The sequence below is a fragment of the Cervus elaphus genome, chromosome 23 (assembly GCF_910594005.1).
Source record: "Cervus elaphus chromosome 23, mCerEla1.1, whole genome shotgun sequence".
In the NCBI taxonomy this organism is placed as follows: Eukaryota; Metazoa; Chordata; class Mammalia; order Artiodactyla; family Cervidae; genus Cervus; species Cervus elaphus.
In genome coordinates this window covers 4,117,903-4,131,503 of record NC_057837.1, presented here as the reverse complement: position 1 = coordinate 4,131,503, position 13,601 = coordinate 4,117,903, and the positions used below count along the sequence as shown (strand labels likewise).

General features: G+C 46.0%; 1 long non-coding RNA gene across 2 annotated transcripts in view; it reads right to left on the bottom strand.

The window, feature by feature from the left end:
* Positions 1 to 9,582, bottom strand: part of LOC122682205 — a 427,740-nt gene extending 418,158 nt beyond the window's left edge. For both annotated transcript variants that reach the window (XR_006337262.1, XR_006337263.1), the window contains exon 1: positions 9,477 to 9,582. This is a non-coding gene — a long non-coding RNA (uncharacterized LOC122682205). The remainder of the gene's footprint in view (positions 1 to 9,476) is intronic.
* Between the last annotated feature and the right edge of the window lie 4,019 nt (positions 9,583 to 13,601).

The following is a 13,601-nucleotide window of genomic DNA, read 5'->3' as shown; positions in this document are numbered from 1 at the left end:
TCAGTTCAGTCACTCAATCGTGTCCGACTCTTCGCGACTCCGTGGACTGCAGCACGCCAAGCCTCCCTGTCCATCACCAACTCCTGGAGATAACTCAAACTCATGTCCATTGAGTCAGTGATGTCATCCAACCATCTCATCCTCTGTTGTCCCCTTCTCCTCCCACCTTCAATCTTTCTCAGCATCAGGGTCTTTTCCAATGAGTCAGTTCTTCCCATCAGGTGGCCAAAGTATTGGAGTTTCAGCTTCAGCATCAGTCCTTCCAATGAATATTCAGGACTGATTTCCTTTAGGATGGACTGGTTGAGTCTTCTTGAAGTCCCAGGAACTCTCAAGAGTCTTCTCCAACACCACAGTTCAAAAGCATCAATTCTTCGGCACTCAGCTTTCTTTAAAGTCCAACTCTCACATCCATACATGACTAATGGAAAAACCATAGCTTTGACTAGATGGACCTTTGTTGGTAAAGTAATGTCTCTGCTTTTTAATATGTGTCTAGGTTTGTCATAGCTTTTCTTCCAAGGAGCAAGTGTCTTTTAATTTCATGGCTGCCGCCACCATCTGATTTTGGAGCCCAAGAAAATAAAGTCTGTCACTGTTTCCATTGTTTCCCCATCTATTTGCCATGAAGTGATAGGACCAGATGCCATGATCTTAGTTTTCTGAATGTTGAACTTTAAGCCAACTTTTTCAGTCTCCTCTTTCACTTTCATCAAGAGGCTCTGGGTGACGTTATCTATATTACTTGAACTGTTGGACTTCAGGGTCTATGTTAGTAAACTTGGGTTGATAAAATGTATGTATATTTTCCCTCTCACATCTCAAAAACAATGTGGAGGAATGAATAGTAATAATAATATCCAGCATATTCAGAATGCTAATTTTATATCAGTTTCATGTACTGTGCTCAGTCATATCCAACTCCTTATGGTCCCACGGACTATAGCCCACCAGCTCCTCTGTCTGCGGAATTTTCCAGGCAAGAATACTGGACTGGGCTGCCATTTCTTCCTCAAGGGGATCTTCCCCACCCAGGGGTTCAACCCATCTCTTGCATCTCCTGTACTGGCAAGCAGGTTCTTTACCACTAGCATTCATGTATTAGTTCTGGGCAGAATCTGTATGCCTGATTTTTATTGAACGTAATACCAGCCTCTTTGAAAAAGGTACCATGTGCAGTTGAGTGTTCAAAATTATCTTCCTTGATAAAGTTTGAGAAAATTTCTCCATTTGAAAAATCCCACAGCAACCTTGGGGTATAAGACCAGTACATCTAATGCTGCTTGTGAAAGTGCAATAGAATGGGCACCTGTCTACAGGATATGCATTGCTTGAGTGATTGAAACCAAAATTAAACATCTCACACCATCTACCATGCTTTTGACTAAACTTAATAAGAAGTGAATGGCTGACAAGTGTAAGGCACATGCCCTCCTATATGACACTCTCATCCACCCTGATGATGCCATTCCTAGACATGAAAGGAATTCTAATCAAAGACATGTCCATTCTGATTTGAAGCAAACATCACAGTGGTTTATAGAAAACTTCCTTTCTGCGCTGACCCACAACCTAAACAAAAGGTCAAAATCACTTAAGTTCCTTCAAAATGGACAATGGTGATACAAGCCAGCAAAGTGGGGTGGATGGAAGCCCATGCAATTCCTTTGTAAGTCACAGAACTAAGTAAACACTGGGAAAACCTGCTACTGTTTACTCTGATACTTTAGTCAACACTTTGGAATCATTAGCTGTGGGCCCTTGGGTAAAGCTGCTTTTTAAACCCGCTATTTCACAGTCAAGGTCGACTTTTCCTTTAGCCAGCAGATCCATAACCCCGAAGGTCACATCCTCTGGAGCCTCACACACATGTTCAGCTCTCACAGGCATCAACAGGGGGGCTTCTGAGACCCTGAGGCTGGATGGGGGTTACCTCCCTACTTTTCTACCTAAAAATGAAATGGTAAGGAGTCCAAATTCAGGTTTACCTAATATAGGAGACCAAAAGCAAGACAGAGCACATTCAAACTGAACTACAGATGACTCCAAAATTTCTTGACACCAGAAATTTTGTTAATGTCAAGCAGTATGACTAATTGGAAACATGTTAAAGTATCTCCTCATCAAGGCTTCAAAACACCCATTAATGAAGAATGTGGTGGCCACATATTATCAGTGGAACTTAGTAATCCACTTACTGTAGAATATAGCCTCTTGACTTCCTTATTAGCACAAAGATATTATATATACATGTGTGGGGTGTGTGTGTGTGTGTGTGTGTGTAGCGTTTCCCCAGTGGCTCAGTGGTAAAGAATCCACCTTAAATTCAGAAGCCACGGGTTTGATCCCTGAGTCAGGAAGATCCCCTGGAGGAGGGCACGGCAACCCACTCCAGCATTCTTGCCTGGAGAATTCCATGGACAGAGGAGTCTGGCGGGGCTACATTCCATGGGGTCGCAAAGAGCCAGAGACAACTGAGGCAACTTGGTATGTGCGCGTGTGTGCACGCACACACACACACACACACACACACACACACATATATCCCATTCTGGAAGGCAGGAGTCTTCAACCTCAGCCATCCAGCCACTGGCACTAATTAATGGAGTCACTTTCAGGAATCAGTGAAGCTTCCTGACGTGTATTTTCATTTCTTTTGTTAAAAATCACCCCCAAAGCACTCAGTGCTCTAAAATTCTGTGACATCTAAGTGCTAAATGAGAGACTATAACAGTACAAGTCAGTAAGGATTGCTAGCGAGAACTATAAACTTAAAACCTCAGGGCAGTATGAGTACCTTCAATTATGAAGGACAAGCCATTAATCATTAACACTGAACCACTGGCAAAGGAGCTAAATTAAGTAAGTACTAAGGTGACCTTCTGGCCTGTGCCCAAGATGCAGCCCGAAGCAATTAGACTGGTGCAACTCCCACCCTAAGAATTAGCGGGATGTATGACCAAGGCCAGGCAAACCTAAGCTGCCTGGGATTACAGAAGGGAGGAAACATGTATACACCACGTGTCTAGAAAATTCTCCAAGGTCAGGAATTGCACCCCAAGGCCAGCGACAGAACAAAGAATACCTGGGTCAAGGTATCCCTTCATTTTCAACAGGCTGGGTTCATTTGCAAGTCATACAGGAGCTATATTCTGCACAAAAGATAAGTGTCTTAGCCAGCTCACAGAAATCTCAACAAAGAACCCCATCCTTCCAAACAATCAAAGAATTATTTTAATGAGACCAAAAGTTATATGCAAAAGTGCTTCCAAGCCCTCAGAAGAAAAGAGTGCACCCCACCCTCACCTCAGCACACACATATGAGGTAGGCAGCTGATTTCACCCCCAGGCACTTGTTCAAAATCAGCACTGGTAGTTTAGTTATGCAGGGTAAAAAGACTACACTCTAGACCCTAGTGGCAATGATGGTTTCTACACAGAGAAAAATTCTGTGGATTGGTCATCTCCCCAAACATGGCAATCATCAATAGATGGCTCAATCTCAAAACAGTATGTTGAGTAAAGGACACAGAATAATTACATTGTGTGATTCCAACTGTAGGAAGTTCTAAAGCAGGCAAAACGAATCTACAGTGATAGGTATCAAAACAGCTGGTTTTTGGCAAGGGGAGGAGGACTGTCTCATAGGAGCCCAAAAGAATTTTCTGAAGAAACAGAAATGTTCTGTGAGTTACATGTGGGTATGAATGTGTCCAAAATGACTGAACTCACATCAAATATCTGTGCATTTCACTGATGAGTAATTTATACATCAACTAAAATACATGTGAAAAAGAATGGATGGTCCGTCCTGGGGAGGCAGATGGTAACATGGGAGATGAAAATGACAATATTCAAGGACTTGCCAATGACAAGGGAGACACTGTCTCTCTGACAAGGTCAAAGAGTATAAGGAGGAAAAGAGAGAGTCGCTGTACACATTTTATAGTATGCATGGGACCTCTTATTTAAAAGCCCTGGTAACTAAAAAAGTAGTTTTTTAATCAACTGAATGGGTGATACTCAGTCTAAAGTGACTGTTGGGATGGGGGTGGATCAGGAGGCAAATCTGCTATCACCGACAATGAACACCAAGGTTACAAACTCCAACATCCCCATTTTGGTGTGGACCGCTTCAGAGATCGTATCCCGAGGGCTTCAGGTTTTAAGACTATCCATTTCCTTGAGGTCATGGAGCCCCATTAATCTTCTCTGAAAGGCACAAACTGCATAGGGCTTGAGAGTAGATGAAAATATCTACCCCTCTGCCCTGGCCCAACACCCAAAATGCTGACATCACAAATTCCTTAGGGCTGTAGCACAGATGGGACTCTTAAGGACCCAGTACCGACATTTTACCCACAGCCCACCTCTAACCAGTGATATCCGAAAACTTGGTCTCCCTTTTGCAGATAAATTCTCCCTCAAGAAATGTCCTTCCTATCCTCCCCTGAACTTTCCACCTTAATTTCCTAAATCCTTAAAGGACATTTCATCTGATAAATCCATCCCTCCTTCTAGCAGCTGAGTCTAGACTATAAGATGAACCAGTGTCCTGGAGCCCAAGAAGGGAGGAGGGTCCCTTCAACACCCAGGGATCAGACAAGGGAAACCACCAGGCTAATGAAGAGATTCAAAACACCTTCGCTGCTAAACTTTTAGATACTCTTCTGCGGTCCTTATCTGTTGACCATGGAAACATCCAGGTGGCAACGTGTTTGAACTGTTGAGAGTCACTGAGCACCCAGTCAAACCACCCCTTTCTTTACTCCCGCAGGTAACCCTGTCTCCACGCAAACATAGCAACAAACCAGGCTGATCACATGCAAACAAACCGCACTTCAGCCCAATAGAAGATCTGGAAACTTTTCAAAACTAAGAAATCACAAGCACTGAGAGGCAGAGTTATATATTTACCCCTTTCCGGAAAAAAGAACAACAACAACAAAAATCAAACTTGAGAATAAACCCACCTGTGAGTTCCTCTGCTGAGGTCACCCCAGACCCCTCCTCTTTATTTGCAAACAGTTCAGAAGCCACTGAAGGAAGTTGGCCAATAAACGTTTTTCAACCCAAGATTAATGGCTGATTTGTCATCTGGGAGAGAAAGGTGAGCCTGCAACCTCAGCCAAGGAAGCAAACCAGGGGCGGTGGGGCTGCTGATTTATGGGCTTGAGAGGAGGCTAATTAGAGCCTCATGGCGGAAGATAAGAGAGCCAAGGCATTTGGGGACAGCGCGGGGCGGGGGCCAGAGTGCCCTGAGCAAACAGCCAGCTGGGGCGGGGAGGGGAGGGGGCTCAGAACTCGGCTCCAGAGCAAAGCAGGGAGACTGGATGTGGATTCCAGGAACAAGCATGTGTGGAAAACTTCTGGAAGCCACGAAGAAGCAGCCCATGTTCTAGAACCTCAGAGAAAGCCTGACAACAAATCCTTGTGGCTCCCGCGGCCGTGATGGCCCGCCAGCGGCCTGCACCCCAGGGTCACCGGCTGGCTTTCCTTTCCTTTCCCAGTGCCCCCGACGCGGCCTGCCCAATGATCCCTCGGTGGGTCGGCTCAGCAGAAATGATCATCCAAAGCAATTTCTTGGATCTTACCCGGAAGCTTTGCCCTCCCCGCAGCTGCTGCCTCTGTCAGGCATCCCGACGCAGGAGGAGCTCGGCGGGGCTGAGCAGGCCGCAGAAGGACCAGCCCGCGGAAGCCCGGCGGCCCGGGCCCACCGCGCCGAGCGGACTCGGCGGGAGCCGGCGCTGCACCGGGGGAGGAGCTGAAGGTCAGGACCCCTGTGACGAGACAAGGAGAGCACCGCCTGGCTCTCCTGCCCCAGGACCGCCTGCTCGGTCCAGGGCAGCCGGGCGCCATCCGCAGTGCGCGCGAGTGCGCGGGTTTGCGAGCGCCCAGGCCGGCGCATCGCCGGCAGAGAGTCACCCTGGGGACCCACTCCCTTCGCTGCCCTGCTGTGTTTAGGTGTAGAAAAGAGGCCCGAGGTCCCTCAAGCATCGCCTTCAAACACAGTGGCCTTTGCCCCTCTCTTCTTTCAAAAAATGAGCGCATAGAGAGAGGGAGAGAGAAGCAGGGAGCGAGGGAGAGGAAGAGAGTAAAAGGGAAAAGAGGAGAGAAAAGGAGAGACAGAAAGCAAGCAAAGCGAGCAGCGGTTGGGGTAAGACCTCAGGGTCTTCTCTCTGCTTTTCCTGGCTTGATAAATCGCCGTAGCGGCCTGTGACTGTTGCCCCTAAATGCTCAGGCGAACAGCTTTTCCTGGAGACTGTTCAAGTGGCTGCCGGCTGGAGCTGGGCAAGCCGCGCGGCCCTCACACTGCCCCCCGTAACTCGGCTAGAGGAGAGAGCCTGAAGTCAGTGTTCACGGCGCAGGGCGGGCATTGCCCCAGCACGGTGAAATGGTAATGGGCCAGCTCTCAGGGCCGAGCTGGGATAATGGGCTCTTAAGGAGGTGCTGGGCACGGGGGCTGCCCGGACTGGAGCCCCCACCTGCGGGGCCTGCCCCCAGGCTCCTCCACCTGTGGGCCTGCCTGGGCAGAAGACCTGCTGGAGACCAAGGGAGCCTCACCAGGCCCTCTGTCCTGGCTACTCCTCTCCATTTTGCCACCTGGGGCCCTCAGAACACCTAAAATGTGAGGACAAAAGCCACTTCACAGGCACAGCCCGTACACTGGCTTTCAGGTGAGTCAGGGCGAAGCCAGCAGATGGAGAGATCCCACAGCTGGACCCGGAGCCCATGCTCAGAGGGTGTTACCTGATACCTCCCGACACCTGGGCAGTGCCTGCCCTAAGTCAGTTCTGCCCTGTCCAACTCGGCGCTCCCAGGCTCCTCTGTCCACGGCCAGGCAAGAATACTGCAGTGGACTGCCATTTCCTCCTCCAGGAGATCTTCCCAACCCGGGGATCAGACCCAAGTCTGCTGTGCCTCCTGCATTGCAGGCAGATTTTTTACCGCTGAGCCACCAGGGAATTCCAGTCCCCCAAATAACAAGAATTGAAGAGTGGAGTTAGACACTGCATATGTATCTATGTCAGTAGTTTCAAATAAACAAGGCAATTTATTTTACGAGATTTCACTTAATACACCTTTCTTAACAGATTTTTTTTTTCATCTCCTCAATAAAGCTTAAATCAAAGAAGGGTCCAAGTAAGATGAAGTCACAAGCCCAGTGGCCACGTGAGAGCTTCACAGCCATGGCCTTGGACTCTTTCGAGAGTGATTGATATCCCTGGATTTAAAGAGAATTTTTTCTTCAAAATTTCAGTTTTATTTTATCTTGTGTTTTCTATCCATCTGTTTCTACCTGTCTGCCAATAGGCAGCTATGAAGAAAGTTTCCCGTCATTCCAGGGTGAATCTATTATCATCAATAGCATCATTACCATTTATATTTGTACCTCTAATGATTGCAAAATTAAATTAGGTGACCTATAAAAAGGCTTTCCTGGTGGCTCAAATGGTAAACAGTCTGCCTACAATACAGGTTCAATCCCTGGGTGGGAAAGATCCCCTGGAGAAGGAAATGACAACCCACTCCAGTACTCTTGCCTGGAAAATTCCATGGACAGAGGAGCCTGGCAGGCTACAGTCCATGGGGTCACAAAAAGTCAGATAAGATTGAGCGACTAACATTCTAACTCACAAAAGTGCAAGCCAAAAAACAAACTGACTTAAGATTTAAAATAAAGGGTGAAGGGAAAACCAAGGGGAGAGATAAAATGAAGACCGAGGTTCTGTATCCTTGCAGAGCTGAGCTAGGACTTGGTTCTTCAGCTCAAACAGGGAAAAACATAACCCTTTAGGTCAGTGAATTGGAACCTAAGCCCAGCCTGATGTATGTGGCCTGGGGGTGGAGGGCCGAAGCTTCCATATTCTTTCAAAGCTCCCCTGTGAGATTACGGCAGACCAGTTGCTCAGGAGACGAGCATCTCTGAAGCTCCTATGAAGGACAGGATGCCATGCTGTTTGCGGAGGAAAATAAAACCCTTTCAGTAACTCCTTTACAGAGAGAGCAGTAAAGGGTGTTAAATTAAGATGTAAATACAGCACAGAGAAACACACAGTAGCACATAGGAGGTTGAGGCGGAGGGAAGGTCAGGCCAAGGAAAAGAAACTGTGCGGGGAGAGACAGAGTGCATCAGTCATGAGATGTTCAGTGGCCTGGCTGGCAGGACACAAGCACGGGTGGCTGGGACTTAGCAAACTGATGAGAAGGGGCTGGGAAGGATCCCGCGGGCCCTGCTCAAGGCCTGAGGCTAAGAATACAGGGTGAGTGATTGCCTTCCATGTATTGTATCTCCATCTTCCATCTGTAAGAGTGAAAGTTAGTTGCTCAGTCATGTCTGACTCTTTGTGAATCTGGGTTTGAATCCCAGCTCTGCTCCTAACTAGCATGTGAGAACTTGCACACACTGCTTACCTTTTTGGTCCTCAGTTTCCCATCTGTAAAATGAGGACAGAAAAGTACCTACCTTGTAAGAATAAGTGAGCTACTCTATGTAAGGTGGTGAACATAGCATCTAATCCATTATTACTATCATTGCTGGTACAATTCCCTCTGTAATGAGAGAGAACAAGGGAATAAAATTATTTTCAGGAAATACCTTCTAGATGTATTAGTCTTTTTATATAGGATTTAATTATGTGACAACTCAGTTGAATAGGCATTATTATTGTTAACTCCAGTAAGCCCATTGAATCTCAGCATGGTTGAGTACTATGCCCAAGTTAATACAGCAAGAAGAAGGTCAAATTGAGATCCAAACCCAGAAATTATAAAATATTCTAATGACAAACTGGGGCCGGTTTATAGTACAAGGAATAAAGCCTAAGTTTCAGGGACACCTCTCTCACTTACCCAGACCCCTGTAACACTCTGAATCTACTTTTCCATTTGGGCAAGAGATTCAGATCAACAGTAATGGATGGATAGTGTTGGAGACATTTCCCATGAAGAATGTTCTAGAGCAGATGCTCTAAATGTCAAACAAGCACACAAACCCAGTATGCCTGCAATTCAGTAGCCACCAACCTCCTATGGCTGAGTTAAATCAAATGTGAAATTCAGTTCCTCCAGCCCACTAGCTATGTGTCAGGTGCTCATGGTACGAGGCAGCACAGATAGAGAATGCTGCCATCACTGCAGAAAGTTCTCCTGGACAGTGCTGGTCCAGAAATCTAGAGGACGGTTGAGGACAGACTCACAGGGAAACATCCGAGGGACACATGAAGAGGACAGTGAGTAAAGACAAAGGAGAATGACCAGCAGAGTTGGGAGGAGAACCAGGATGCAGAGAACCCAGCAAAGAGAATTTCAAAGGAAGATTTTACTCAACAGCAGCGTCAGCAAGAGAGACAACCAGAGGCTCCCGGCACAGGATGAACACAGGTCCATACGGCCACCTGCAAACCCTGCCTTAGCCTCCTGTAACAAAACGGCACAGACAAGGCGGCTTATGAAAACGGAAATTGACTGCTCACAGTTCCGGAAGCTGCGAGTCTGAAACCTGGGAGCCAGCACGGTCAGGTGGGGGCCCTCCTTCGGGTCACCAGCTCCTCCTGTGTCCTCACTCGTGGAAGGGGCCCGGGAGCTCTCTGGAGCCTCTTTTGTAAGAGCACTGATTCCATTAAGCAGGGCTCCACCCTCAGGACCCAAGTACCTCCCCAAGGCCCCACCTTCAAACACCGTCACACTGGGCTTGAGAATCCCAGCACATGAGTGTCACAGGTTGGGGGGGTGGGGGACACACTTTCAGACCAAACCCCTACATGAGTGCTCCCGTGAAAACGCATTGTTTTTCTACAGCCACAAACATGCCCTGAACTTGGCCCTGCCCAGAAAGAAAACCTTGAGAAGGACAGAGGACGGCTGTAGCTGGAGAAGCAGATGCCCAAAGGCCTGCTTTCCCTCCCTCCCCTCCACAGAACCCTTTAAAACCCTTTGCAAATGGACAAGGCACACGCCTGCCCATGCCAACACACAGCTCTCCAGCGTGAGACAGCCTGCATACCTACGCAACTTCCTGTTTGTTTGTGCAATTACCTGCAGTTCACCTAAGAATGCATGTTCTGAGTGTAGCCTTTTCTGCCCTGCGCATGTATGTGCATATTTTGAGGGTGCAAATGAGGCGCCAAGCATAGCTTTTTAATGTAGCCCTAAAGGGGTACATTATTCTGACCAGCACTAACAGAGCAGGCCCACATTAAGGCAGCAACTTTAGGCCCCAGCAAGGCAACAATGTCAAACAAGCACACAAACCCAGTCTCCCCACATGGCTCAAGCTCTTCTTATGCCCTTCACTCCTGCCTCCTCCTATTAAAGTTCCACTGCCTCCAAAACACCTACTTTGTCCAAAGTCTCCCTAAACCCCTCCCCAGACTTCTGCCGCATCTCCTAGGGGTTTACACAGGGACCTGGGTCTGTCTCCCCTTCCTAATTATGACCTTGTCTTTCTGAACTTTGTCCACTGCACCGGGTCACTAATCAACATTTTGAAATGTGTCCATGCACCCCTTCTCCTGGAACGTGCTCCTCAGTGACAGAGTCTGTAGCTGCAGCAGATTCTGGCCAGGTGTCCAACCAATGTCTTCCCTTCTCCTCCTAACACAGCTGGACCACATTTCCCAGCCTCCCTTATAGTTGTATTTGGCCACATGACCCAGTTCTGGGTTTCCTGAAGGGGGAAAAGTGATTCGTATGACGCTTCCAGGTTGAGATGATTAGGAGATGTTCCTTCTACAGATTTGCTCATCTACTGGCTGGAAACAGAAGACATGGTGGAAGGTTGCATGACCTTGAACGACACCGCAGCTAGACAGAAAGAACCTAGGTTCCTGAGTGACTCTGTGGATCAGAGTCCTCCCACCCCCACTCCCCTGCCCACCCTTACTTGATTGTAATAAAGGCAAGGAATAAACCTTTATTATGTCAAAATCCTGAGATTTGGGGGTTATTTGCTATGACAATCATCCTGCCCTGATGTTGTAAATGGATTGCAAATTTTCTCCCAATTATTTCCCTTCCATGCAATGTAATTTAGTAGTTTCTTCCATCAAGTGTTGGAGTCTATTTTCCATCCCTTAATCTAAGATTGGCCACAGAACTTGGTTTGGCAAATGAAACACAGCAGAAGTGACCGTGTGCCTCTCCAAGCCTAGCAGTCAAGAGGCAATTGCATGCCTTCACATGGTTATATAAAATGGTTTGTAATTAATCTGTTGAACTCTGCCAGTGAAAGGATGCCTCTCAGATCTTTCAAGCTGCTTTTAAAACTTTGTTCTCTTTAAAAATTTCACCACTTCTCCCAACAAAATGTATTTAGTCGAGATTTGTTTTGTAAATGATTCCTTTCATGGTCTTTGAAAAAGAAAAAGCCAACTTTAACCTCCATTCTTTACAAATGTCTCAGATTCCCTACTGAAAAAGGCTGCGGTTGTTTCAAAACTAAAATTAACAATTACCTCTGTTGGTTCAAAGACAAGGTGGGAATTTGTTGGTCTTGAGACCTTCTATTTCGTGTATGGAATGAAGACAGTTTGTCACAACAGCCCTTGACCAGTTCCTGGAGTTTTTCTTTGCACTAATTATTGTTATGCCTAGTATCAGCATGCCTGTCCTTTGTAGAATGAACTAAGGTGTAACTGTAACATCTTCCTGTACCTTCACACCTGAAAAAACTAAAGCAGGTTTTTCTTAAAAACTCTGTGTCTGATTAACATTGTTTCAATATTAGCTCACAACAGCACTAAATTTGAAGTCATTGTATTGATTATTTGAATTACATTTAGTTTTTCCACTTGTTTGCAAGATTTCCTTAAGAAGTCTATTTTTGGCTGAGATTTTTTTTCACTGGCTCCACTCAAGGAAGTATTTGCTTGTTTTGAACAGCACTTAAGATCTCTGATAAGTGCTTCTAAAATTTTATCTTATCCTCTGGAGATCTTGTTAAAATGCAGATATTCTGATGCAATAGGCCTAGGGTCAGGACTGATATCTTGCATTTCTAACAAGCTCCCAAAGTAATGTTGATGACACTGGTCCTTGGACCACACAAGACTCTAGAGTGGACTTTTACTGTTTTGGATTTTCCAATGCTTAAAATTTTACTCAGATGCAATGTGATGGAGCACACGAATGAGGACCAGGCCAGAAAATAGAAAGTGGTTTGCATAATACGTATAATTCACCCTGTGATCACCAGCGTAAACTCAGTCCTATGTGATACCAAATGTGTTATCATCTAGCTGGTCATTTGATGAATGAAATCAAGGCACATGTGTTCACATGGGAAGCAGCAGTACTGGTGTGTCTTTATGTCTCAATTCACATCTAAATCCCTTTCACAGTCTAAGAAGTCTGGATTCCCCTACTTCTTTCCACAGTTCACTTCCCTCTCCTTGTCTATCACTATTACCAACCTTCCATCTTGAAGATATATATATATCCTTTTTACTTTTAAAAGTATTTTTTATTACATCTTGAATATAGATCATATAAGCCTGCTCAGTTGCTTCAATCCTGTCCTACTCTTTGCAATGCATGGACTGTAGTCCACCAGGCTCCTCTGCCCATGGAATTTTCCAGGCAAGAGTACTGAAGTGGGTTGACTTCCTTCAGGGGATCTTCCTGACCTAGGAATGTAAACCACGTCTCCTGCAATGCAGGAGGATTTTTTACCCACTGAGTCACTTGGGAAGCCCCAATATAGATCAACTAAGGCTAAATAACACAGGTGCTATCTACTGACCTAAACACTCATGGTAAGTTTGGATCTTTTTAATCCACTTGTTTGGTCCACCTTTCCACTTGACAGCAATCTCTATAGGTGGGAAGCTTTATGGGTAGTACATAGAACCAATTCTGCAGGAGAGCTTTCCTAAGAGGCCTATAGCCTGAGATGTGGGTTAAGCCCTTAAATGAAGATGTTTTTCAATTTCGTGATCACAGTGCTTGGATCAAGTGTGATTTTTAGCTGTTAATCCACCATCTAGGAAGGCTTATTCCTTATAGCTTGACACAGAGTATGGTTCATGGATTAATAGAAAGATCCATCAATTGAGTAGTAGGAAAGTAAGTTCTGGCTCCAATTCTACCTCCGAATTACCTAGGCAGTGTATTAAAAAGCAGAGATATCACTTTGCCAACAAATGTCCATATAGTCAAACCTATGGCTTTTCCAGTAGTCCATGTACAGATGTGAGAGTTGGACCATAAAGAAGATTGAGCGCCAAAGAATTGATGAATTGATGCTTTCGAATTGTGGTGCTAGAGAAGACTCTTGAGAGTCTCTTGGACAGCAAGAAGATCAAACCAGTCAATCCTAAAGGAAATCAACCCTGAATATTCATTGAAAGGACTGTTAGTGAAGCTGAAGCTCCAATACTTTGGCCACCTGATGTGAAGAGCTAACTCATTGGAAAAGACTGATGCTGGGAAAGATTGAAGGCAAATGGAGAAAGAGGGGGCAGAGGATGGGACAGTTAGATGACATCACTGACTCAGTGAACATGAATTTGAGCAAACTCCAGGAGACAGTGGAGGACAGAGGAGCCTTGTGTGCCGCAGTCCATGAGATCACAAAAAGTCAGACACAGCTTAGAGAGGGA